This window comes from Pelodiscus sinensis, chromosome 7 (assembly GCF_052426305.1).
Source record: "Pelodiscus sinensis isolate ZL-2025 chromosome 7, ASM5242630v1, whole genome shotgun sequence".
NCBI lineage: Eukaryota > Metazoa > Chordata > Testudines > Trionychidae > Pelodiscus > Pelodiscus sinensis.
Genome location: NC_143058.1, coordinates 10,631,302 through 10,656,379, shown reverse-complemented (window position 1 = coordinate 10,656,379; position 25,078 = coordinate 10,631,302). Strand labels below are relative to the sequence as shown.

The following is a 25,078-nucleotide window of genomic DNA, read 5'->3' as shown; positions in this document are numbered from 1 at the left end:
GAACCATTTTTCTCCTTCCTCCTTGTAACAGTCTTTTATACTTGAAAGCTGCTATCATGTTCTGTCAGTCTTCTCTTTTCCAGACTAAACAAACCCAATTCTGTCAGTCTTCCCTCATAGGTCATGTTTTCTAGACCTTTAATCATTTTCGTGGCTCTTCTCTGAACCTTCTCCAATTTCTCCACATCTTTCCTGAAATGCGATGCCCGAATTGGACACAATACTCCAATTGAGGCCTAATTAGTGCAGAGTTGAGTGGAAGAATATGCCAATGAACTTTATCAGCCCTGTTGTCACCCCCCGCCCTGGGAGAAATGCACATACTCAAAGTGGATTTTACAGAAATCAATAGACCAAGAAAAGACTTTTGGATAGACAACCTGGGTTTAGATGGACTCAGGGATTTCTTCCTTATCTAGACCAGGGACAGGATCAGCTGGTCCATGGAGCGCCCCAATCCTTAGGATAGACTTGGAAAGATAGAGCCTGCCAGAATCCATGATAGGGTGAACTCTGACAAGCTTATTGGCATGAATGTAGGTTCTTTTATTTTCTCTGTAATGCTTAAGCAATTAGGCTTGCTTAAAACAGTGTGGTAACTTTTATATTTGTAGTAATCACTCTGTCAGTCTCAGAAGCAGCAGCAAGCAGGTCTGTTTAAGGTAGGCACACTGCCTTTGTTGGGAAACACACAGTGGAGTCAGGGAGCTATGCAGCCTGGCTGTACGCTGGTCAGAAGGGAGTGTGAGACACAGGTCTTCACCCAAGAGAGGCAATGACTGGGAAGCTGGAAGCCTGTGAATGGATGCCCTTGCTGGATAACAAAGGGGAAATCAAGGTACAGTTGCTCTAAATTAAGAGAACACACACATCTGTTTATTTATCCAGAACCTTAATGTCCATTGATTTCAACGACATGTTTGAACAGTGAGGTTTTTTTCTTTTTTGCCATTGTTTCCAGCCATACCTGCGAAAAAAGGACATTTCAGCGCTTGGATTCCACCTCCCAAGGGACACAGATTTTTGCTTCCCCCATTTTCAGATTCAACAGGTTACAAGAAGAACCGGGTGTCATTTAGCTGTTAAAGATTTTGTTTTCACTGGTCAGTGTGGAGCAGCATCATTAACGCAGGCAAATTACCATGCTTCACTGTACTCTGTCCATGGTACATTAGAGGCCCTTTCCCATTGGTAAAACTGGGCCTATTCTTCTGTAAGATGAGGGGCCCATTGGCAGTTCCTTGGCAAGTTAGACAGAGGAACTATTTAATGAACGAGAGTAGCTTAATGGGGAGAAGAAATTGAACGTGACATGTGCAGGGAAAGATACCAAAAGATTGATCTATATGTCATCGAATTATTGTACTGAAATGTTTATCAAGATTCCTTCAGCCGACTTTGTTTGAGAGAAAGTCCTGCAATTTGGGGGGAAATGGATTAATGAGATTATTTTCACAGTGTGTTTTACAAAAATCAAGCTTTCCATTCCATTTCTCTTCTATGTGGCAAATGCTGTGCTTTTAGACTAATAGAACCTGGCTTGTGGTGCTTAGCTTTCTGTCTGCAAAATGCTGCACTGGCTTTTGGTGCAGGGATCAGACTTGTGCTCAGAAAGGTCTGGCTTTTACAAATAGGTTTTTAGTTTAATAAGATGAAACCAATTAACCAGAAAATTCACTGCCAATGGATTTTACAAGTACATAAAAATATATTGCTTTTTCTCAAACCATTTCATCACCCTTTAACATTCTTCCTTCTCTTTCCTTTTGCTGCAGCAGTGGTAAAGCATAGCAATGGATTTACCCCCAGATCTGTCCCTTACACCTGCTCCTGAGGGCATTGGTCTCCCGCTCTGATTTTTTATATCTATAAATATTTTGCCTTTTGGTTTCCCTTTGCTTCCAGTATTCAGTGCAGCTTGCTCATGGCCTGGGGAAAAACAGAGCCCATACTCTATAGAAAGGTGTTTTTAAAAGGTTACCTAGACAGCCACAAGTGGCTTGTTGGTGGTATTTACAAGAGAAGACCCCTGGGCTAAGCAGCTCTCTCTGAAAAACAGGTGTTAGTGCAAGCAATAGCAAATTCTGAGCAGAGAAGATGTTGAGGAGAGGTGATAGGACCTGATGGTTCCCTCCTGCTGCCTCCGCAGGAGTGGAAATGTCTGCTGAAAACTCTAGGCACTAAAGCAGGTGGCGAGGAGGAATGGTCTGGTGACAGTCAGGTGGTGTTGCAAGGTCCCTTGCTCCTGAACGCTACTGCCTGGCCTTCCCCTCTCCTCCATGAGCCATGCTGCTCTTCTCCACTCCATTCTTCTCCACTTTATGTACATCTGTCTTACTCCACCCTGTGGCGGGGAGAGGGCAGGTGACACTGCAGAGCTGGGACTGGAGGGAACCGGCTTTTAAGGTGGCTCCCCACCCCTCCCCCCCTCAGCACCGGCTCCTGCCTGCTCCCTCGCTGCCTCTGTAGGAGGAAGCAAGAGGCGGCAGATGGGTCCATGAAGCCGACGTGTGGGGAGCCAGCTCAAAAGCTAGCTCCCCATGCGTATTGGCTCCAGCCTGCCTCCTTCACCCCCCCACGCTGCTGTCTCTCTGTCAGTGGCAATAGTGCGAGGGTGGGGGGATCAGGCGGATCCATTGCTTGTGGGGAGCCGGCATAAAGCCAGCTCCTCACAGGCACAGGCTCCCACTCCCCGCCCCTTTACTGCCTCTGATCAGAGGCAGCAAGGAGGGGGTGAGTGAATGTAGCTGACAAGATTAACCTTAATCATGAAGTTGACTACATGTTGACATCCCTAGAGGATGGTAGAAGTAAATTAACAGAGAGGCATTTGATTTCTGCAGAGACTCTCTAGTCTAGTGGTCCCCAACCTTTCGGAGCTGCCAGGCATCCGGGGCCAGCACCGCTCATGTGTTGCGCGCCTGGGGCAGGGGCCGCCACCGTGGATGCGTCGCGCGCCTGGGGCAGACGCCGCCCATGTGCCACGCACCCGGGGCCGTCACCGTGCATGTGCCGGGGGCGGGGCCAACCCAGATTATTTGGCGGGCGTACATAAATGCCCTGTTGGGTGCAATGGCGCCCACAGGAACCGCATTAGGAACCACTGCCTAGTCGCATCCCCTGCAACTGCACATGGAGGATACTATAAAGCCAGTGCTCTTCCCTTCCATTTCTCTTGATCCATTTCCACCCATTTTGGGTCTCTCCTTCAGCTTAAGTTCAAAAGAGCAACTGCCACTCTGATGATTTGGGAGCAACCTAGGAAACTGCATTGACTTGGGCTAACTTGTTTCCATCTCCTCCCTGTCAAATTTAATCATCCAGGGCTCTGCTTGCTATCAGTCTGCAGGCAGAATCCCCCCGAGGTCAATGGGAGTGCTAAGTAAAATATTAATGATGGTCTCTGAACCGTAATACACAACTTCACAAGTTTGCTGCGGTTGCCAGCAGAGGCAAAGAGCTGCGAAGGGGTTCTAACGATTGCTAAATGTGGTATGCGTGTCACTTCCCAAATCACTGCACCCAGTACAAGAAGCTGGTGACTGCAACCATGAAGCTGTCTCCACAGAAGTTTTGAAGCCACCTCTGAAAAAAATGCCTTCATAATCCGGAGGAAGAATTTGCATGGGTTTTCAGTAGTAGAAGGGGCTTTATTTAATGTTCCAATTCAGCTGTAATGATGCAATGGGGCCTTGACGGAAACAGCATTTCTAATAAGCAAAGCAGATATTTTAACAGAACCACTATATTTATTGTTCAGGCTCTGTTTTGTACAAAGAACTATGTTTGCTACATAAACCCATTTTTTTTTATTCTAAGGAAATGATTAAACTATTTGCCAGGGGAGTTGTTTTGAAGGAGAAACCTTTACATTGTGGATAGATCTAGATTTAGGAATAAGCAAGACAACCTATTCTTGAGGGTCTCCTCTGCCTCTGAGTCTCCCTCTCTAACCACAGCGACCAGTCCTCTTCCAAAAAGCAGGACAGTCTCTAGAAGGGATGTAAGCAACTAGTCGACCACCCGATAAGCATAGGCTTATTGGGTAGTCGAGTTACTACTTGACTAGTCACTTCGCCTCCCTCCCCCGCTGCCTCTGTATCAGAAGCAGCAAGTGGGGGAAGAGAAGCCGGTGCTGGGGCGCAGCAGTCCCCACTTTCCCCAGGTTCCCATTGTGCCTCTGCCTTTTAAATACAGTAAGAGCTACGGGTGGATCTTACTACATTTAAAAGGCAGAGGCGCAGCCGGGATAGCAAGCGCTCCCAACCCCATAAACCAATCTAGCAGTTGATGGAAATTCCATCAGCTACTCGATTAGCTGATTAATCTACATTTTTAACATCCCTATCCTTTACCCTTTTCCAGAAGCTGTACCAGGAGAGGCCAGAGTAGTATTCTGAAAAATTGTTAAAATTCTAAGCTATCACACAATTCAGTGGCTGAAAGTTGAAGCTAGACAAATTCAGACAAGAAATAATGTGTACATTTTTAACAGCGAGTTTTAATTAACAATTAGAACAATGTATCAAGAGTTGGGGCGGATTCTCCAAGGCTAACAATTGTTAAAGCAAAATTGGATTTTTTTTTAAAAGATCTGCTCTGGGAATTATTTTCAGGAACTGTTATGGCCTCTCTCTTGTGACCAGAGGCGTTTCCACAACTCCCTTCGTCTGTCTCCTTTCTTTGGGGACCCTTAAGGAATCAGTTGTCCCCTGACATTGGGTTATTAGCTCAGAGTCATTCAAAATAGTCCTCAGTGTCCCAAACACACGGTCCATCCTAGCAACCCCATAATTGATACCCATTTCCAATGTTCCTGCTGACTATGGAGTCTTTACTCTGCCCAGCAGAAGTCTGGCTCTCAGGGACTGCCTTCCTTCCTCTTTTGGGGTGCATCCTGTTCCGAGAGGGAAGGGGGTATATAAATTCTTCTCCCTCTAATACCTCCTCCTGATTGGCTAGGAGAGAGGGGAGCCCTGTCCCCTCCTGTGCTATGGGACATCTGATCCTGGTCCCTTTAAAACAGTGTTTCCCAATTTTATTTGGCCACGGAACCCTTTTAAACTCGAAATAATTTTGCGGAACCCCTAATAACAGTCTAATATATGGAGCTGAAAAAGCAGACCACAAATAAATAAGGATAGTAATAGACAAATGCTAAACAGGGTCATGAGATCAACATTTAGTTTAATTGCACATATTTAAAAACACAGATCACATAATATTAATTATTTTTTTAATCATAAAATGTTATTGTAATGGAATTTTCTCACGGAACCCTTATTTTCACTTCGCGGAACCCCATTTGGGAAAAACTGCTTTAAAATAAGAGAGTCCTGGCATTTTCTCATGTCATTGATAACTCTCTGGAACCGCCTCTTCTTTTCCCATTTCAACCCGTTCCTTTCTAAGGCTGTACTCACCCCAACATCCAGAGATGGGGTTTTCTCCCCCAACCCTCCCTAGTTTAAAGAGCCAGTACAATCTTTTACACTCATTTTGTACAAAAGGTAAGGGTTGATAATCACAGTGGTGTCTGATCTTGTTTGAGGGCTACAGGACTCGGTAGGAAAATGTCTGATTGTAGTTCATCTGCAGAGAACAAGCCTAGAGCAGTTGTGCCTCCGTTTTAGTACTGTCTCTTTGTGCTTGGGCCCTTGTGTGTTATAGTTCTGAATTCTACGAAGTCGTGTAGAATTGCAACCTTCCAGCAAGAGTGTTTTATGTTTTTATCGAATGTCTCTGTCCATATGCTTTGGACATAGCACAAAATCACTAAGGGTGGATTCTCCCTTAATCCAGATCACTAAGGGTGCTCTTCCCCTCCCCAGCTACCTCCATTCTTTCTTGTTTAGACTCTGTCAGACACTAAGGCTGGCCCTGATAGTGAAAAAGCCCTGCCCCTCCATCTTTACCACTGTATCTCCCTACCCGCCAACAACAACAACAGGAAATGTAGTGACACCAAAGTACTACTGCATGGTATCAGACTGCCGTGTATTTCTAAAAGCTTTCCAGGAACCCTTGGCTACTTGGAGCAAGCTGCTAACTTGAGAGCAATAATTTTGTCTGGGTTTTGTCACAGAAATTCAATTAAGGAGGATTATAAACACAGTTGTAGGCCTGTTTCATTTACAGTTGCAAATGAAACCTAGGCCACACACTGATTGTTTATTCAGGAAGGGGGAATGCTGTGTCATTTTGTGCCGCTAGGATCAAAATTACCTGAATGTTCCTTTGTGCTGCTTCGCTTATTACAGAACTGGGGGCTGTGGGGAGAACCTGGGGGATAAATAAAGAGGTGGCGGAAGGGCGCGAGTGAGACAAGCAAGGAGAAAACCACCCCTACTGTTTTTCAGTAGGAGGCACACTTCTCATGTACACATAATAAACTCCCCGTGGAGGTTTATTCCGCCATAGAAACATACCCCGGAGGAGAAGAGTGAGAAGTTATTTATTTTTGTTAACAAAGAGCCATGTTCTGTTTCCACAGCTCTGAGTTGGTTCCAAATCCTCCAGCCACTGGGGCGAGGTGTGAGCTTGCCTTTAATTCTGATTTCTGGGCTGCACCAGCCAACTTTTTTTTTTTAATTCCTTTTTAGCTTTTCAAGTGTCTCTGCAAACAGCTGAATTCCCCAGGTGGGAGTGTGGGGGAGAAAGAAGCCGAGATGCTTTCCAAGTTGAAGCCAAACAATAGCTGCAACAGAAACGGCGCCCATCCCCCCGCCCATCAATCAGAACCCTCTGAAATCCTAAAAGGGGAGCTTTTTGGTTATGTGAGAAGCAAAAGCAAGTCCTATGACCCATGTGGTGGAGCAATATTTGCAGCTGTGAAAGAGTAACAGGCCTGAGGTTCCCTTTTTTGATGGTCTGACAGCAAACATAAGGACTGCATTTGGCAGCCATCTAGAGAGCCTCAGAAAGGCCCCCGATTTCTTCTTTTGTTTTTAATATTGTTACATTGCACTCTTAGGCAGGCAAACCTAGTGCCGATTTCAGGGGGATTGTTGCCTGGATAAGGACATGTAGGAGCTGGCAGGCTGTGAACTATGAATAAGCATACTTAGCTCCTAGATGTGACCCCATTTTACAGATGAAATAAGAGAGGTGCCCAAAGTGACTCAGCTGGTCCTAGCCGAGTCAGAAATGAGGAACCTGGTCTGCTGACTTGTGGTGCAGTGCCCAGTGCATGATGGCATGCTGCTCCTCCTGCTAGTGAGCTCTCAAATGTTTGATGCGGATCTTACACCATACTTCACATTGTATTGCAGCTTTTCTCCAGAGCAGTACATCTTAGAGACTTGCTTTCTTCCTGGTCTTGTGATTTCAGCCAGGGGTTTGATTGCCTTACCTGTGGTTTCAAATATGTGCCCAAGAGGCTGGCTGTATTCCTCTCCAGATGAAGGGAATAATCCCTTTTGTTCTAGCTTTAGACAAGAAGCTGCTTCCAAACACCTCAGTGTAACATCCTGACACTGCTGATGGTGGAAAGAGAACCCCTTAGTTTATGAACTCTCAAAACCTTCAGCAAGATCCATCAAAGATGGTTCAGTGAGGTGTGCCTGATACCTTCCTATACCAGTCCACGCTTTGCCCCCTCCCAAGGCAAATCTGTCCTGAGGGCAGGTACCTGATGTTACTGCTTACTTTCTACCTCAGTGTTTTCAGATAGGGGTTGTGTGAGGAACAACATAGTTTATGGATGGGACAAGCTCCATAGGGGATGGCTCATGTGAATTAATGTATCGCCAAGCAATCATGACAATGACCCCTCAGCAGATAGCGACTTTCACCTTTTAGAGACTGGTCCTTTAAAGGCAGCCTTGTGCAATGGTTCCCAACCTTTTTTATACTGGGGACCGGCAAACCCATTCACAAACTTTTGGTGGACTGTAGGGATGTTAAAATGTGATTAAGTGACTAGTTGAGTAGTTGATGGAATTTCCATCGACTGCTCGACTAGTCGATAGGCACTTCCGCATTCCTCCTTTGACATGTACAAGAGCCCCCGCTGACTCTGGGCTGCACACGGGTGCCTGCTTTGAAAGAGTCCCACGCTGACCTCGGGCTTCGTGCTGTGCTGCATGCCTGGTGAAATCCCCAGCTGATCCCAGGTTCCAGGGAAATTCTGCGGCTGCACGCTTGTGTTTTAAAGGGGCAGCGCTGCACAGCTGAGCCACGTATCAACTGTGCAGCGGCTGCCCCTTTGAAACGCCACCTAGGGGTTTCAAAGCGGCAGTGGTGCACAGCTGATCCTTGGCTCACCTGTGCGGCGCTGCTACTCTGAAGTACTCCTTCCCCCCCTCTATGCTGCTTCTATCTTATAGAGAGGGAGGGGAGTCGACTAGTCCTTAACATCCCTAGTGGACTGGTAAAATTGTATTTGCATATTTCCATATTCATTATGCAAATAAATATGCAAATATGCAAATGAAATATTTCAAGTCTGCCAAAAGCCTTGGCCCTCAGAGCCCCCCAGTGCTAGCAAATTGCATCGACTATTCGATTAGCCAATTAATCAAAATTTCACATCCCTAATGTGAATCTGGATCAGAATGCCTTATAGTGGCTGCCAGATGATTTAATTACCAGTTAAACTTTCAATTTTGTTGGAAGTTTGTTAATGCAAATCAAAATAGCAGCCTTATGTGCATCTTTCAGTGTGAAGATAGAAGCAACAGGTGCAAAGACTTCTGGTTTGAGAATCTGGCCAATTGATTCCTGTCTGGTTGCTATTGACTTACACTAATGAAATGGAATCAACTCAGTGGCACAATTCTAAAAAGCATCAGCTGCAAATTTGTCCAACTAATATCCCAGAAATAAAACAGGAAATTTAACAAAGTGCCTGAAAGATTCTAACTTGGAAAGCTGGTGGTGTTTTAGTTTCCGTGGCTGGGTATGATACTCTGCATTTTGCTTAGTGCCCTTATATTAAAGATGCCCGGAAGCCTTGCTGTCTTAAATCTATAGCTGAGATATTTTTGCTAACCTAGTTTAAAATCTCAGTTGAATCCTGTTGGAGGCTAACTGGTTTAGAGCAACAATGCACGCAGGCAGTAACCAGTTCAGCAGTTTTCCTAGAACTTGCTGTACATTTTTGGGTTTTTTTGGGAACAAGATTTGTTTACGCAGCAGAAAAAAAATGAGCAATTGAATCACGAAGCTAGATAAAGTTCTGCAAGTATGTACTGTATGGGGGTCCTTTTCTGCCAGATAATGACTTTATCTCCTTACCGTGAAAGAATTGAAAGAGATGTGGGAAAGCAGGACTGAAAGACACTCAGGATCCAATGATTCATTAATGAGGAAAAGGCCAGCTATTAATATGGGAATTAATAGCCCTCCAAAGCTGCCTCACATGAACAGCTGCAGTAGGGAATGGCAATGCAGAATACACAGACTTTACTCTAATTTCTTTTCACAGTGGCTACGATTCAATGTACAGTGTTTGTTACAGCAGCATGTATGCCACATCCACGGGGGCAGTTTGCCTGAGAGGGAGGAAAACAAGGGAGAAGAAAAGCACTGAAGAACATTTCTTCACTGTGCACGTGCAGCATTTGTAGATTCCAATGAGCCCATGGCTGGAGTGACACAGTTTGACGGGGGAACCTGAGTTGGTTGCTAGAAATTATTGTTGCTATAGGCACTGGGGCAAAAATACTCCATCATCGAAGGGGGGAAGGTTTGAAACTGTAAGCAAATGGAGAAGATCCATTAGGCATATTTGCAGATGATAAAAGGCTGACGGTTGGAGTCTGCTTATCAAGGAAATAGGTTTATTAGGCTAGTCTGTGCTGTCGTTAAATAGGCTTCTTTTTATGTTTCATTTTATTTCATCTTCCTGAAGGTATCCAGGTTTATTAATCCACTTTTAATGCACCAGAAAAATGGCTAATTTAGATTATTTTTTCTGTTAACACATAAAAGGAATATGAAGCCTACAGTTCTCTCATCACCATTAGAGCAGGACCTCAGTGCAAACCAAATGCTGTTTCTAAGCTTGGGCTTTCCTAGGAAATAAATTAAAATTCATTTTAAAACAAGTTGGCTCCTTGGTAGATGACACTGGTAGTGGAAGTATAGCCACAAATCTGTCTCTTAGCCTGATGCCTTCTGCCCTGCACTGAAAAGTAGGTAGGATTTGTTGTAGCTAGTCAGAGAGAGAAAAATATTGGAAGACAACATTTCTGCTTGTGTGATAAGACATTCCAGTGATGAATGGACCTTTCCTTTCATGAATCAGGGAAGCAACACATGGTGATGTGATTTGCTATTTGCTCACAGGGAGAGAGGAGCTGCTACTTTCCTCTTTTGAAGAAGTTTGGAAGACAAGAAGTGAAACATTAATAATTGAAAACCCAAGTACAGCAATGGCATTTGCTGTAAGAGAAGTCTTGCTTGACCTGAGGAGTATGTTCACCACGTCTTGTGGAAGTTCAGAGGAGAGTTACAATGAGCTGATATAAATAAAAAGGATGCTTAGTACCAGGATTTTATTTTGGTTCCCAGGAGGATCCTAAAATACCTCCCAGACAACTAACAACAAAAATTGCTTTCTCTACCACTCGGGGGTGACACCAGCAATTGTTCATAATTGTATAGGGAGGGGAACTTCAGTCAGTGACACCAAGTCAAATCCCTACTTTTTCAGAAACATCTGCTGAGATGTTTCATGGTCACATGAAATCTCTAATTTTGAAGGTTTTACCCTACAGACATTTGCACAATGAACTACATGGAACTTAGCTCCTCTACTATGGCATGACATAAAGCTGAGTCGACTCTGCTGGGATTTGAATGCAGTATATCAAACCTGATACTTATGCTGCAAAGCCACTCCTCAGCACTTTTTGAATGCTAGCTATAACACAGCAACGCTCGTGAAGTACACACTAGGGATGTTAAATTTCAATTAATCAGCTAATTAAGTAGTTGATGGAAGCAGGTTCTGACTGCTGTATCTCTCCCTTTGAAACGTACAAGAGCCGGAAATTCCATCTACTACTCGATTAGTTGATAAGGAAGGCACTCACGGGCGGCTCTTGTACGTTTCAAAGGGAGATACAGCAGTTGGAACCTGCTTCTGCCCCCGCTGGCACTGTTTCCCTCACTGCGCCTCTGCCTCCCGTGGCCCCCACCTTCTGCTAAGATAGTGCTGGGGAGAATGGCTTTTAACCGGGGTCCCCCCAGCACGAGCTCCTGCTCTGCCCCCCCTTGGTGCCTCATACAGACTCGACTAGTTGCTTACATCCCTAGTGCACACAGTATTAGGTTACCTGATTTTAACCCTTAGCATATTTATGAGCCTACACTACAGAGTCTTTGTATGTGTGCGTGTGTGCGTACCTGAGCCCTCATTAATGGAACAGCAGTAATAACATGAAATGTTAATAAGGGATCACTTCACCAATATCAGAGGATAGTAAACAAACTTGAGAAGAGATTTAAAAAGAAAATAACTTTTAGTATATGTTTTGTTACATGTAGTCCCTAGTTTGACGTGTATGGCACAGATTTGAAGTTGTAAATGTCATTTCATTTGGAAGTTTTTAATCACCTTGTTAACTTATATTGGAGATTAATTCCATTATGCTGCATTTTGGGCATTCGCTCTGTTGAGGGTAGCGATTCTAGCTGTGGTCAAACTCAGGTATATCTATGTGTGTGTGTGGAGGGGTGGGAGTGGTATTCAAAGGCGTACCTTGTTAAAATAATGTAAAGAACGTTACTGGTAAAAGGTAAGAGACTCCTCTTGGTCCAAGTGTCGTACCTTGTTTCTTAGTGCTTAGAGACTCATCAGAAACAAAAATCAGAGGGCTAGTCGTGTTAGTCTGGATTTGCAAAAGCGACAAGGAGTCCTGTAGGACCTTATAGACTAACAGATGTATTGGAGCATAAGCTTTCGTGGGCAAAGACCCACTTTGTCATATGACATGCATCTGACGAAGTGGGTGTGCCCACAAAAGCTTATGCTCCAATACATCTGTTAATCTATAAGGTGCTATAGGACTTCTTGTCACTTTTATCAGAAACAAAAATTCTGAATGTGGGCTTGGGACAAAGCTGAAGAGCAGTTCAAACCTGTAGGTGAGCTGGCTCAGTGTGTAACCTTCAGCAAGTTGCTTATGCTCTGTCAAAACAGCCTCGTTGCTAAAAGTCCGTATAAATGCTGTTTGTTGGCACTTTTGCCGACAAAATACTTCTGCCCTCCGTGAGCGGCTTTCATTTTGTCTACAGCACAGTGCTCCACTTGCCACGGCAAAACTTTTGTTGTTTGGGGGGTGGGTGTTTATGCATCTGAACAATAAAAGTTGTATTGTTCAATTGCAAGTGTAGACTAAGACTTGGCCTCGTTCTCTCTTTTTCTTCACTGGTGAAAAGGAAAAGGGCTTCCTTAACTTACAGGTAGTCTGTGGTTATAGGAATAACTCATTGACATGTCTGGGGACAGGAGAGGATCATTGCCATATTTCTGTGTCTTAGAAAATTATACCAGTTTTGTAACATTAGCGAGATTGAGGAAATTTTTAGATGTGTCTTTGGAAAATGAAGACAGCAGATTAGCATCTTGGCCATTTGGCATGGAACAGGTGGCTTTCTTGGAACATGGTTTCTGTTGCCGAGCTGTAGAAGTTTACACGCTTAATGATTTTTCAGCTCTACAAGCATATATACACACACATGAATCTTTGGAGTGTAAGTCTTCAGAGCTGTAATGAACGATTTGAAGATGATACCCCCTACTTTTAGTAAACCATATATTATAGAAGAACTAAATACATGTTGGACTGGTTGTTTCCCTTAAGAGAACATGAGTTGGTATTTAAACATATCCTCTGACTCTAGAGTCTCGCATAGTTTTTTTGAGTTTAAATGTGAGGATTTAAGGTTTTTAAAAGGAGATATACAGTTGAGTGAATGATCTTTTTTCTTTTGTAGATATCAGCAATTTAGAATTTATTCTTATACAGAGTCATTTTCTTTCTCCCATGGGGGAAAATTGCGTAAAACTGAATCTACAGAGCTGAACAAGTGACCTCCTTCCAATACACATTGAAATAAATGGAAAAATTCCCATTGATTTCAGCAGGAGTTGGATCTAACCCAAAGAGAAGATTATCTGTCTAATTTTGTTGCTAAAGTGCAACTAATAGTTAGAAAAGCTACTCTGATTATATTGTGGCCTTCAGCATTTTGTTCTTTTAGAGCCTGATCCAAAGTTCATTGAAGCCTTTCCATTGACTTTGCTGTGCTTTTGGGTCTAGGGATGTAATAGTGTAGTCGATTAACCGATTAATTGATAAGCAAAAGCTTATAGGTTAATGCTGTAGACTACATGCATTTTCCAGAGCACATTAGCTGCTTGGCCTCAAGTAACTCATAAGAATTCATGAGGTTAATCGACTATTGAATTCACCGATATTCAACATCCTTATTTGGGTCAGGCCATTAATGCTTTTTTTATAACAAATTTGCTGAGTATCTTAGGCAGAAGATTACCTTTGGAACTACCAGCACCACAAACACTATTTGGCATTGGAAAATCATGCTGTGTTCTTTTTGTTTGTCTTAATTGCATTGCCAGTAGGAGAGATTCCGCAACCAGAAATTGACTTGACAGCTCTGTTGATATTAGAACCTAGTTTGCTTTCCCATGGCTGTATTGACTACAGTCTTAACAAGTAAATGCTTGCTTTGGTTAATATAATGTCAGCAGATATGACCCAGCCACATAATGGGAGTAGATCTGTTTTCATGCAGCCAAATTTTAAAATGCTTGTTATGGTTTTGTTACATCATAATTTTGTAAATCTCTTATTGTTTGGCAAATCCGCTTGTAGATTTGAAAATTATTTTCTTTGTTCTTCAGTTACTTCCTTCTCAAACCCTGTATATCCAGATCCGCTTTGGGAGCGGAGGGAGAGACTCTTTTAGTATCTTTTTATAGTAGCTAAACTTGTAGCCAAAAAAAGATACTGCATTTGTAATGTTCCCATTCTTCTAAGCACTTAACAAGAAAAATGATTGTGTGTGTGGTGTGAATATTCAGCACACAGCTTTGGTAACTGAGCGGCTCTTTTCACGGCCATCCAACCGCACACACATTCCTAAGCGATGACCTCATTCCCAGTGCTCTGCACAAGTGTGGAACACACAGGGTCTGTCCAGTTGCAAAACTCCACTTACCTTGGAGCTGATTTTCTGCTGAGATCTTTTAAACCACAAATCTAATCCACCTACCTCTGAAACTTTTTCATCCATTAACGTGGAAGAGACTTTTAAAGTGGAAATGGGGCTGAATCAGTGGGTCACTTGTAGGAATTTCCAAGTTGCTAGGTCTCTTTAGCTCTAAGCATTCAATAACTTCCCAGCCAAGGAAAGTGTTTGTCCTTTCCTCCCCCCTCCTTTGCCTTCTTTTGCATATTCTGACCCACCATTTACCTCCATCTTCAGCTTTAAAAAGCTTTGTGTGCTTTCTCCCCAGTCACAATTGCACAGATAAATCACTGGAGAAAATTTGCATTTGATGAGAATTGTTAGGTGATGTTAAATTTTATGGGAAGGGTATGATTGGGGGGAATGGTTTAATTAAAACTAATTCTCATGCAAAAAGAGAGGGCTTACCATCTTGTTCTTTCTAAGACAAAATTTTCTAAGCCATTTTTTCCCACTCTTCTTTTAGTTTTAAATCGCTATGTGGATTTAAAGTCAGATAACAGCACTTCAAAAGCACCTTCTTCTCTTGTTGCTAAAAACCTGTAAGTGAAAGCAGTATCATTTCCTCCAAATAGGAAAAAATATCAACATTATCACAAAGCTGAATAGTTGCTTATTCCAGGAACTTCTAACCAGCAACAAATATTGCACTCCAAACAGTCGCATTCCAAGCATAAACATGCTTTAGTGCCATCTAGCTAAGTCCATGGGTAACTTGTCTTGTAGTACCAGTCAACAGATAAGGCTGGGCGAAGGAGTTTATATACAATAAGTAGTTTTCTTAAATGTTTGCTCCAAATTTCAGGACCCCGAGCCACTAGTTATATATATAAAAAAATTACGTAACATCCATTCTCTCCCCCCCCCCCCCCCCGTTTTTCATTTTCACTCTGCTTCTGCATTTTCATATTAGAGCAATGGCTTTAAATGCAAAATACCAGAGGATACACAAAATGCCACATAATACACTCATTTAATGCCAATAGTGAATTTGGCTCTCCATATTTCTGCCTTCACTGGAAATCTGCTGGAAACAGTGCAAAGTGCTGGAAATCTCATGAGAATAAGGCTAAATTCTCACAAGATATCCCACCCACGTTTTTCAGAATACAGATTGCTGGGAAGATTAGATAAGAATCCTGACTGTTGGGTGTTTCCCTGAGCCAAGAACTGCAAATAATAATAGATTCTTGTACTCATTATGCAGCTCTCAAAAAGCACTGATTTTTTTAAAAAAATGTATTTTCCCCCAAGCTGGGGATTTCCACACTAGTACAACTTCCTTCCCAAGCATCTTCAGTGCAATAGGTCTGTGTGCCCCTAAGTCAGGTCTGTATCTGCTTCCTCATGAAGACAAAGCTAAACTAGTTCGTGGTGTGCTGTTATTTTGCTTGCTCTTTAGCATGAGAACAAGCAAAGGATGTATTGAAGATGTTAATGAAATTAATGAAAGCCAGATCTCAGAAACAGCAGAGATTGTTGGCTGTCTCAGCAAGCAAGATTGTACATCATTTTAATTACAGATGAGCCAAAACCAAAGCCAGATTTGAATAGGTTCAAACTTTCAGATTAAGCTCTTAGGACCCATTTCCAATTCTAATTTGGCTTTTGTTTTATTTTTTCATTCTGGTTTGGATCCAGGTCTTGTAATGTCCAACCTTTTGTGCGTATGAGAGATAATACCCACTTAGTGGTTCCCCTCACTGAGGGGGATATGAAATCTGCTGCCATAAATTCCTGTAGGAATTCTCCTTTAGCTTCAGTGGTAGAGGCTTGTGTCTTTGTAGCTGACTGTGTAGGGTTCTAGTCTTTTTTCTCTAGGATTTCTGATTTGCTACCATAGCTTTCCCCATAAGCATCAATTCCATCACATTTATTACCCTTCACATACACACATTCCATTTTGAGATTTAAACTCTTACTTAAAAAAAATCCCACAATGCCCTCAGGAAGAGACAGGATTAATGAAATCATCCCTTTTTATATCATCTAGATATAAGGGAATAGGGAGCCGCTCTCAAGGAAAAGAAGTTCTAGGTGTGGGGGCTGAGCAGTCTTGCTGGAGGAACCTGAGGAACAGCCAACCTTGGAGGGGAGCATCAGAGAAGATATTAAATTTAAATTGAGCCCTACAGTGCTTCATTTACAAAATAATAATAATAAAAATGATTGCAGGTTATTAAACTAAACTTTAAAGACTTTTTAATAAATGAAAGGCTTTTAATAAATGATGAACATAGATGATAATGAGCTAGATAGAAAATAGAGAGAATCTTTATTAAATATGACACATTCATTCTCCACCCACCCACTTTCTGCTACTTCTCTTACTCTTTGGATCAAAATCACAAAAATGTGCCCAAGCAGTGATGTTTGATTGCTGCCAATGTCTAGGAATATGGAGGATCCAACAGAAGCTCTTATGCAGTGAACTCTACCTTAACGAAACAGAAATATCTGGATAATATAAACAGATCCCATTCAGTTTCCAGAACCCACCCCTATCATTCATGGCTTACACGTGCATGTAAGGGACTACTCTTGTGATTGGTGTACCGCTCACTCAGGGCTTGTCTAAACTACAGAGAAGATTGACCCTTCAGAGGTTGATCTTTTAGTGTTTGATTTAGCGGGTCTAGTGTAGACTCCCAAATTGAGCTCTCCTGCCAGCCTCCCACAGTGTAGACGCTGTGTTGGTTCAGCTTAAGGTAAGCTGAATACAGCTACGCATTTTGTGTAGGGATGTACAGTAATTTCTCATTTAACACGTGCCCGCTTAACACGTTTTCGTGATAGCACGATTTTTTTTTAGGGAATGTTTTTTGAATTACATGACTGTCCCCGGGATAACATGATTTCCCCAGCTGGCCTGTTGCCAGCGGCTGTGCGGGACTTCCCCCGCCTCCCTGCAAAGCGGCGGAGGGTTCGCCGCTCGCCGCACCATTCTCCGCTGACTCTCCCTTGCCTGTAGTGCAGGTCCCAGCAGACCTGTCACAGGGGCATAATCCCAACCCAATCCCCCTCCCCTCTCCTCTCCTCTCCTTCTCTTCCCTTCCTCAGAGCCAAACAGCTCCCTTCCCTGCTGTAACCCAGTCCTCCTTTTCCCCCAACTTTATGTCCCAGTTCCAACAGACACCACTGCTTGAAACACAACCCCCACCTTTTCCATTATTTTCAATGGGAAAATTGACCCCACATAACACATTTTCACTTAACACGATCATTTTCTGAAACATATCTACAGTGTTGAATGAGGAATTACTGTAATAGTATAGTCAGTTAATGTTATAGACTATTTGCATTTCTTCCCCCCTCAATACATTTTTTAGCAGGCTGACCAGCAGCCTGGCTCAGTAATGGCTTGCGACAGGTCCATGACCTACCCCTGCTGTGGCTCTGCATTTAAAGTGTAGTAGGACTCGGGCGGGCAGGTAGCCTGGCTCAGTTCCGGCTTGCGCTGGGCCTGGGAGCTCAGACTCCCCCTCCTACCCCTCCGCCGCAGACAGAGGCATCCGTGTCTCTCAACTCCTGGTTTAACTCTCCCACACAAAGAAAGCAGGCAATGTATCTCTATCCATTTCAAATCCCAACACTCTATTTCAATTGGTTCTTCAGGCCTCTTGTCAACCCCCTTGCTAGCTACTTGAGTGTAACCCTTTAGTCACCAGGTACTGGCCAGGACTCCTCCTATCCATCACATCAAGTAACCGATAAGAATTCAGGAGGTTAATCGACTATTCAGTTAAGCGATATTTAACATCCCTAATTTTGCGCAAGTGGATGGTATATCTTAAGCTGTCCTGCCTGGTGTAGTGTACAGTTTGATCCTCATTCAAACCTGAATGGTTACTCATCCCACAGTTGTGAGGCTGGTCATCCAAAGTCTTTAGTTGGAAAACTGGGATCTGGTTATACTAATGCTGGAACATCAAGATATATTCAGTTAGCGCCTCATCCCAAGTCCGTGAGAGTCTCTTCATCAACTGTGAGTCTTGGGTCAAGACCTTAGTCTGTATTAAGGATTTTGTGCATATATTCGTTAGGAGCAAATTATTAAGTGAGAAATCCAACTGGTTATTCCACTACACGTTTTTTTTCCTTTGGGGCTTGCACCCATAGGCTGTCACCAGAGTAGAAAGCTAAGCAGTGGCAGGCCTAGTGGCTGTAACTGGGCGGGAGACAGCTGAGGAAAATCTAAGGCACACCAGATGGCATGCTCTTCTCTCAAAATTAATAGATGCCCCAGCATGGTGTTTGGGGCGGCAGTGGGGAACTGGGCCCACACAAGTTCTATCCTTTGAATAGGCATACTGAATCCCTGATCACTTTTGATCGTGGAAGTTGCTGCAAGAGTAAAGAAACTAACTCGGAATCTTGGCTAAATTGTTTTGGAAAATTATATTCTACCTGCCTAAATTGCTTAAGTTGTATATGAGGCCTCCCATCTGAGAGTGGATGCCCTTCAAGAATGGATGAAGTGATTCCTGTATGTATGTGGTTGTTAAGGCACTTTTGAAAGCCTTCAGGACGAAAGGCACCATATAAATATGAGATGTTATTATTTTGTGCCAAGCAACTGTCCAGACCTGAAATACATTATGTCTTGGTAATATAGACAGCGCTTACTAATGTTTAAATTAAACTGTTAAAGCCTCTAAAAAAACCAGAGATGACAGGGAGCAAATTAAATCTGAATTATCCTTAACTTGCTGTGCCAGTCTTTTTCAGCTGCCTTCTTACTGACCTGGAAGAAAGCAGTGGGAGTGGAATGACATTCACACCTCTTAATTGGAGTCATTTTCTGTACCTTGTTACCATGCAGCTCACACCAAGGACACTGCTGGGATAGTGCAATGTCAGAGGTATCGGAGAATGAAGTCTCTGAAGGAGAGTACCTGGTGGCAGTAGGGATTGCCCTACCACCTTTCTGATTTAAAGTTAAGGCATGGTAAGGCAATACTCTGTCCAACACTTACTATGTAGGATACGTTTCCTTGCAGGGTGGAGATCTAACTCTTCAGCAACTTCAATAGCTTAGGATTCCCTTTTTCCCAACACTATGGGGAAACTTTTGAAAGTCGCTAAGGCTGTGTCCAGACTCAGGGTTTTTTTCGGGAAAAGTAGCCTTTTCCCGAAAAAACTTCCCCTGCGTCCAGACTCAAGCCGCGTTCTTTCGAAATTAATTCGAAAGAACGCGGCTTTTCTTTCGATGGCGGTAAACCTCAATTTACGAGGAAGAACGCCTTCTTTCGAAAGTTCCTCTTTCGAAAGAAGGCGTTCTTCAATGTAAATAGGGCTTCTTCGAAAGAGAGCATCCAGACTCACTGGATGCTTTCTTTCGAAAAAGCAAGCCGCTTTTTCGAAATTTCTCCGTGCAGTCTAGACGCTCTCTTTCGAAAGAGGCTCTTTCGAAAGATGCTTTCGAAAGAGCCTCTTTCGAAAGAGGCTTGCAGTCTAGACATAGCCTAAGAGTGTGAGTAACTAACTGCCTGAGTTATCTTAGGGAAGAATTGGTGCTGATGGCCATGACTTTTGTTCATGAGACTGAATGCCTGACTTAGAAGAGTCCACTACCAATCACCTGAGTCACTCCCAAATTAGACTGTTTCAATAATATATGGGCTAATTTTCCTGCTGAGTAGTAATTGATGGGGCTCATATGTTAACATCACTGCTTTTTTCCCCAAAATCTTTTATGTAATCCCTTAGCTTTAATTAAGGCTGAAATTAGACTTTCATTCTAGACCTGCATTTTCAGATGTTTCTGTAAAGACTACCTTTTTGGAGAAATCTCTCTTATGGCAGGAAAGTTTTCTTTTTGATTATTTTGATGTGAATCTGCTCAGATACTGCTGAGTTTTCTCTCACTGTGGAGAAAATTATAAAACATTACACTTTAAATGTAAATGCCACCCATAATTTCCCATGTAACCCTCACAGCCCCTCAGTGGCAAATGGCCCATGGTTCTGTAAACTCTCATCAGGTCTGAAACATTCACTACATTTTACTGATTATATAGGTAGAGAACTGTGTGTAATAGCCAATACAATCTGTGGAGACATTAGTCATTAGTATCGTTGCATGATGTATTGATGGAGGTGGGTAAAAATTATATGTGTGTTCTGGAAATATGTTCTTAAAATATGTTTTGGGGGCAGATTTAAGAAAGAAATTCTTCCTAGACAAAGCAATGTTGCTTTGCCTGTTTGCAGTTTTGCCAAAATCAATTGGGCAGGGTTATGTCAAAAGATAGTAGGCAGTTCGTGTCTAAGGTAAAAGTCATCTGAGGAGGATGAGGAAACTGCATGGCGTCAGCTCCCAGGAACACAAATAGAAGGGAAAAGAACTTCATTTGGGATGCACTTTGCAGGAATACATTTTAAAGGGTTGCTGGACTGTGAGAATAAAGAGAGAGAGGCCCTTTGTTATCCATCACCGAGGGAACAGAAAGGCCAGTGTTGTTTGCATCTATGAACGGTGGATCCCAAACTATGTGGGATGGTAATGCAGAAACGTGACTATAGAGGAGAAAGCTGTGTAAGGCTACGTCTGGACTATGGGGTTTTTCCGGGGTACTGGAGAAACTCTGCCGTGTCCAGGGAACGTGTCTGGTCTTCTGCTTTTTTTTCAGAAGAGCAGACACGGTCTTTCAGAAGTCCTGTCTTTCTCATTCCATGAGGAAGAAGGGCTCTTCCGAAAGAGGAGGTTTTTCCAAAATTTGGCCCAAGGTACACTGGCCAAACTTCAGAAAAGCCTCTTCTGACAGAACTATCGGAAAAACGTACGCAAATTGTGGAACACAATTTGTGTACCCTTTTCCAATAAAACATTGTAGGCTAGATGTAGTCTTAGAAAACCTGCTAAGTAGAATCTTAGAAGTGTGTGTTGCTTTGTTTTGTAATGCTTTTCTGCTTCTGTTATCTCTTCTTAGTATCACTTGAAGCTCTGTTTTTTATGAATAAACAAGTTCTTATTTTATTATAAATTCATCTCTGTGCTGTTATACTAAAGTGAGGTGTGCACCCTCTGCTGAGCTGCTAGGCTGGTGTGTATTCTGTCTCTTCGGAGACAGGGGACTTGATGTTTCTGTGTTCCAAGGCATTTGAGAGCTGAAACACATCAAGGATTAACCTGGGAGGTTTGGCCTGGTAGACTCTCATGGAGTTTGTCTGGCTAATAAACTGGGGTGGCAAGGAGCTGTCACCTAGCATAGCACTAACAAATCTCATCTCATTGAGACAGATGGTCAACAAGGTGACGTACACTTCTGGATGCTCTGAGGAAGTGTCACACCTACTGTTACTGCAACGTTGTGATTCAGTTTTTAGAAGCATGAAAAATTATGAGCTTCAGAGTGCTGGCTCCCACACTGATCATTACTCAGCCAGTCTGCCCATATGTTCCTGTTTATTATTGCTGTGTATGCTGTTAATATATGCCACCAGGAACTCATGAGTGCCAACTGGCAAGATGTGCAGAAGGAATGCAAAGGGGTTGCTTTGAGGTCAGGCATGTACATTCTAGTTCACCCAAATGTGTCATGGGAGCTGAAGTAAAAGCCCATGTCAGACTGGTCATCGGTATGATCACCTAATAATGAATGTTGAAGAAGGAGTTATGTCAGTCCTTAAAGTCTGCCTTGGGACCTGTCCCCAGCAAAGGTAAAAAATACATTTTCTGTCACACAAGAGATGCTCATCTAGTGGGCGGTATTTACATGTAAATTAGGTATGGTCTGTTTCACAGTGGGTCTCCTCTCACCAATCAGAATCGAATGGTAGAAGGATTGTGAGAAGTGAACAGTGAGGAGGGAGGTGCACATTAAAGGTTTGCCAAAGTATGTTTCTGGTGGGGGGAAGAGAGGAGGCGGAAGAGAGGGGGCAAAGACAACAAACACCTTGTCATCCTTTACCTAGGAACCCATGAACAGCAAGCTTTCTTCATGAACGTGGGATCTCTCAGCCAGGCTTGGTGGAGAATGTTGGGTGAGTTAAACTTCTTCAGACAAGTGGAGAACTTTGAAGTCAGTGGTCCCTCAAAAATGGGGCATGCCTCCCTGTGGGGGTAAGGAGGAACATTTTGGAGGAGTATATAGTGGAGCCTGAGTTAGCCTCCATGGGAGCTGGGGCAGGAGTGTCATGCTTCCAGCACCACTCTGCCCATAAACTAGCTCCATCTCTAGCCTCGCTCCTTCCCCAACCTCATTCAGACCCTAGTCCCACTCTGCCTCCAGTCCCAGGCCAGCCACCATGGAGGCTGGGAAGGGAATGCCATGCTTTCAGCCTTGCTCCACCCCCAGACCTTTTATACCTCAAACCCCATTCTGCCCCCAACCCAGCTCCACCCATAGCCACAGCTCCTCTCAGATCTCAAGCTAGCTCTGACCCCCTTTCCTCTGCCCCCAGACCAGCTCTACCTCTTCCTCCACTCCGTTCCTCTGTTCTGACACCAACTCTACCTTCAGCTCAAACTTTGCTGCTGAGGAAGTTCTGACAGTGTGGGTGTATGGACAGATTCCATTTCTGCCTTGGCGGGGGGAGGAGGGACTGGAAAAGTGTGGGCACTGCTGTTCTAAACTAAGTTTAGTATCTAGAAAGGAGGTTATGATTTGGGCTTTATAATGCAACCCTTTGTTTCTAGTTTTCCGACTCACTGTCACTGGAATCTCTGTTCTTTGGAAATAGTTATTCTGGTTTTAATGGTGAATGTGTCCAAATGCTGGTAAGCAAAAGTGAAGTTCCTGAGTTCAATCTTACAAGCAGGTATGTCCTGTTCCTTTGGGAACAGCAGGCCTGATAACACTGTGACTATTCAGTGGATAAGAGGCTGGACTTCACAGGGAATGCACCAAGGTCTTGGGAGTTGATGTACCCCTTTTGTTAATCTATATGGAGGCCTGGAAGTCAGTGCTTTCTGGTGCCAGAGGCTGGTGGTTGAGGGAGCTGATCCACAGTAGACGCCGACAAGACTGACTCACTCTAAGGGCAGATGGGTGGTGAGGTGCCTTTAGGTTCCTGCTGGGGAGCATCACAATTCACATAGCAACCCAGAGAATGCCTGTGGGGGTGCACGCGGCTTTCCCAGTGTGGGATGTGAAATGTCATCTTCACTGTGGCATGGTTTATAATGCACATTAAAGTTTTTTGTGGGCCTTCAATAGAGCAAAAGTGTCTGGGCAGTCCGGGGGTGGAGGGGAAGGGAATGTCACCCTTAGTACAATAGACTTGCTCTGATCCTTTTCATTCTGACACTTCTTAAGACTTCTATAAAAGGCTCATGATTTTACGTGGGATTGATGATTGCCTATGAGTTGACTACATGTATTAACTCAGTACTGGGAATTTAATTCACTGTTGTCAGAAAAGCTTTGGAACACAGCGAATAAAGAGAGCAAAAAAGAAATGTTTCTGTAATGTAGAGCACAGAGAGACAAATGTGGGCGTACGTGAAAACATTCAGGCTGGTATCCTGACGTGGGGCTGGGGAAGGGGGGGTAGTTTCTCTATTTTTTGTTAAGCAAGTAAAAATTACTGCTCAGCTGGTTAAAAAGTCTGAAGGTTGACAGGACTATCTTGCAACCTTGGGACTCTGCTGTTGCAATTAAGGCTGTGCTGGCATTTCTTTGTTAAACCAAGTTCCAAAGGGTTTAATCTCTCCGTTGCTTTGTGAGACCTAACACTAATACTTGGGATGCAGTTCTTTGTTTAAATGCCAAATGTTTGGATTTGACAGTGTTAGCCTGGGGTAGCCTGCCGTTTGGATTGATGACTACATGGAACTGATGTAAGAATGGCCATATTGCCAACAATGGTCCATCTAGCCCTGTATCTTGTCTTCTGACAGTGACAATGCCTGGTGTCCCAGAGGGAATCAACAGAACAGGTGATGATCAAGTGATCCGTTCCCTGTTGCCCATTCCAAGCTCCTGGCAAACAAAGGCTAAGGACTTTCTTCCTGCCCGTCTTGGTTAATAGCCGTTGATGGACCTGTTCTGCATGAATTTCTCTAGCTCTTTTTTGATGGCTGTTATGGTCTTGGCTGCAAAACATCTTCTGGTGAAAAGTTCTAAAGGGTTACTGTGTGTTGTGTGAAGCAATACTTCCTTTTTGTTTGTTTTTAAACCTGATGCCTATTCATTTTATTTGGTGGCCCCTAGTTCTTGTGTTATGAGAAGTAAATTACATTTCCTTATTTACTTTCTACACATCAGTAATGATTTTACAGTGTTCTATCATCTCTCTCCTTAGTCATTTCTTTTCCAAGCTAAAAAGTCCCAGTCTTCTTAATCTCTGTTCCATACACCTAATCATTTTTGTTGCCCTTTTCTGAACCTTTTCCAATTCCAATATAATTTTTGGAAATGGGGCTACCAGAACTGCTTGCAGTATTCAAGGTGTGGGCATACCATGGATTTATACAGAGGCAATATATTTTCTGTCTTATTTGCTATCTCTTTCTTAAAGAGTCCTAATAATCTGCAAAAACAGCAAAAAGTCCTGTGGCACCTTAAACACTAAGGGTACGTCTACACTGCATCCCTAGTTCGGAGTAGGGATGCAAATGGAGACGACCGAAGTAGTTAATGAAGCGTGGATTAAAATATCCCGCGCTTCATTAACATGATCTCGCGGCGCGCTAGTTCGAATCACGGCTGATTCGAACCAGGAAGTGCGCGCCGGGACGCGTTAGTTCGGACTAAAGCCCTTAGTCCGAACTAACGTTACTCCTCATTTTTTGAGCCTCATTTTTTGAGGAGTAACGTTAGTTCGGACTAAGGGCTTTAGTCCGAACTAACACGTCCCGGCGCGCACTTCCTGGTTCGAATCAGCCGTGATTCGAACTAGCGCGCCGGCG

The 25,078-nt window shown here is 43.4% G+C and overlaps 1 protein-coding gene across 8 annotated transcripts in view; it reads left to right on the top strand.

Moving 5' to 3' along the window:
- SEMA5B (semaphorin 5B) overlaps positions 1–25,078 on the top strand; it is a 381,163-nt gene that overhangs the window by 145,905 nt on the left and 210,180 nt on the right. For 3 of the 8 annotated variants that reach the window (XM_075933119.2, XM_075933114.2, XM_089779662.1), the window contains one exon: positions 22,141–22,209. The exons of the other annotated variants lie outside the window; for them this stretch is intronic. The gene's annotated coding sequence lies outside the window, so the exon portion shown is untranslated. The remainder of the gene's footprint in view (positions 1–22,140; positions 22,210–25,078) is intronic. 8 annotated transcript variants of the gene reach the window in all.